At 39.3% G+C, this 2,727-nt stretch overlaps 1 long non-coding RNA gene across 1 annotated transcript; it reads left to right on the top strand.

The window, feature by feature from the left end:
* Positions 1 to 143: 143 nt before the first annotated feature.
* Positions 144 to 1,808, top strand: LOC123966552. Its single transcript, XR_006824026.1, has 3 exons — positions 144 to 234; positions 346 to 564; positions 1,246 to 1,808. It is a non-coding gene; the product is annotated as an uncharacterized LOC123966552 (long non-coding RNA).
* The last annotated feature ends 919 nt before the right edge of the window (positions 1,809 to 2,727 follow it).

Raw genomic sequence — 2,727 nt, forward strand, 5'->3', positions numbered from 1 at the left:
AGGAGGACATTGTGTAATGTAATGTGTCTTTTAAGATGGCAAAAGATCTTTCAAAAGAACATACATGTGCAAAGAAAAATATTTTTGTTATATCACGCCAAACATCTGAACACACTCAAATGAGTCATTTTGTCTTATTCCAGTGTTCCCAGGAGTATGGAAATCAGCAGTCTTTGGAACAACATCTGCTGTTTTCCTGGCTATCATATGGCTCTCTGTCCTCCTACTGATAGGGTGAGTAGATTTGTTTTACTGATGCATTTTACATTGAATACCAGAGTCTTGTTAGCAGCCAGGTTGGCAGATGAATTATTATTTCCTTGGTTTTTAATTCATTCTAACCAGGAAAAAGAGATCCTCCAAGCAATCATCTGAGCCTGGAGATAGACCAGACGACAGGGAACAGGATGACCTTCATTATGCCAGTTTCCACTTCTCCAATAACCAGACAGATGCTGTCTACTCCAACATCATACCAGCTGTCCCCCGAAGACACAAGGAAGAGGAGGAGGAAGTTGTTGAGTACGCTGCTGTCCAATTTAACAGTGCCAGTACTGCCCCAAGGTGAGCAGCTCCTCTCACAGGAACATTATCCTCACTAAAACCTCAACATGGCATGCAGTTAATGGAGCTGATGATCAAGTATTTCATTTTAACACTTTCATTCCTGTTGCATTTGCTTGTTTTCTTTACATTTTCATTATCACTGTTTTAGTTTGTTTTTTTGGAATTTAAGGGTACTATGACCCAGGTTTTCGGCAGGTCATGATAGGGTCAATTGCTGAGCTAAAGGAAGCCAAAGGTGACAGCCAGGGCCTCTCCAAAACTGTAGGCCAGACTCTGTCTCTCCTCTCTGCCTGCTTGTCGGCTGACTGATGCAGCTGAGTTGATAAGGATGCACTGTTATACATCTGTTAGGTAACCCAAGGTCAAGATTATCTTTATGTTGTTTCATTACAGACTGACTGGCTATGTAGAAAAGGACACTTATTTGGACACTTAGTGAATCTGTGTAGGTCTAGGAAGGATAAATATCAGACAGGAAGTACCCTTCAGATTTGGTGTTGGCATTTCATGTGTTCACATGTTGTGTGCCGGCACTGCATCTCCTCGGCTGAGTCTCATTAAACCATGCTGTGTAAGCCTTCATCAGTCTCTTGAAACGTCTTCATCACACCTGAACCTGGCTCACAATATTTTCACAGCAGTTTGAGTTAATACTATATCTTTATCTTTTTTTCTCAGGACCAGAAGTCAGGAAACTGTGGAGGATCCAGCTGCATTGTACAGTACAGTCAACAAAACTGCTGAACGCAACCGGAACGTCTAATCTGTGCTTTCTGTCATTTTTAAATGTGCTAGGCTCTAGGGATGGCAAAGTTAGTCTGTGGTTGGTTGGGCTGTCAACTGGTCCACCACTTTGGTCCAGAGTCCAGACTGAAATAGTTCAACAACTATTTGATGGACTGTCATAAAAGTTTTTACTGACATTTATGGTTCCCAGAGGATGCATCCTACTGACTTTGGTGATCCCGACTTTAACCCTGCACCAGAACCAGGGTGTCATTTTGTGACATATCTTGACAACTATTGGATGTGTTATTTGCTTCTTTGGTTTATGACCAAATAGCTGAAAAACTAATTCCCAGCATCCTCAGCTGTACTTTCTGTTTAGTGCTGATTAACAAATGTTAGAAACAAACACAACTAACATGGTGAAAATGATAAACATTATACCTGCTAAACAAAACTAGAACCCACTTGTAAAACCATGTCTCCATAATGCTAGTGATAAAAAAAACTCTGCAGGATACATTTTAACCTTATTAAAGATTAATTTAGACCTAGCAAACATTTTCCTAATTCTTCTACAGTATAGCTTCAGACATACTTTATCTCTGTAGTACTGTATCAGATATCTAATAGGAGGTAAGCCTGTAATTAATATTTGTTTTGTTTAATTGTAGTATAACAGTTGCTATTTAAAAGCTCATTGGGAGACAGAGAAAGAGGAGAGAGGAACATGATTTAGGTAATCTAGTTGTAATTTCCTTCTGTTGTCACTAGATTGTAGTCAAGAGCCATATTTTAGATCCCATAATGTGCACGTCTCTCTTATCTGTGTAAACAGTTTATTTTCACCACATTGTTACTGTCCTCTTTTTTTTTTTACCAGTTCCATTATTACAGTTTTTAATTTCGGTGATTATTTCCGGTTATTTCCGCTCCATTATATTACATCTCATTACAGTTGTCTGTCTTGCTTCCTTTTTAATTCCTTTTTATTGTGGTCCATCTCCTTTGTTCTGTAATGTTTTGTTTTGCCTAAAATAAAAACATGAAATGCTCACAAGTCATATCTACACTGAGGCCACAAAATGGGAGTACATATTGCTTCATCTTAAGAGGTTACAAGCAAAACAGGCAGGCGCACAATGGACTGGACACTAACATGCTGGAGTTTCAGTCCAGCAGGAGAAGCTTAACAAAGTGACAACATCTGTGTGCAGCGGACAATTTCAGTCTGTCACAGTCAATAGAAGAACTGCATGTGAACTAAACTAACAGCCACAGTCCTCTGATGTAGTAAATACAAAAAGTTTAATTTGTGTTGCAAATTGTAACATCTACACGAGGACGTCATAACTCCGTCAGGACAGAACTTCACCATCACTGACATCAGACCTGAACACAAATATTACTGTGAAGCCCAGAACTAAAGAGGAC

Source organism: Micropterus dolomieu, unplaced genomic scaffold (assembly GCF_021292245.1).
Source record: "Micropterus dolomieu isolate WLL.071019.BEF.003 ecotype Adirondacks unplaced genomic scaffold, ASM2129224v1 contig_13675, whole genome shotgun sequence".
Lineage (NCBI taxonomy): Eukaryota > Metazoa > Chordata > Actinopteri > Centrarchiformes > Centrarchidae > Micropterus > Micropterus dolomieu.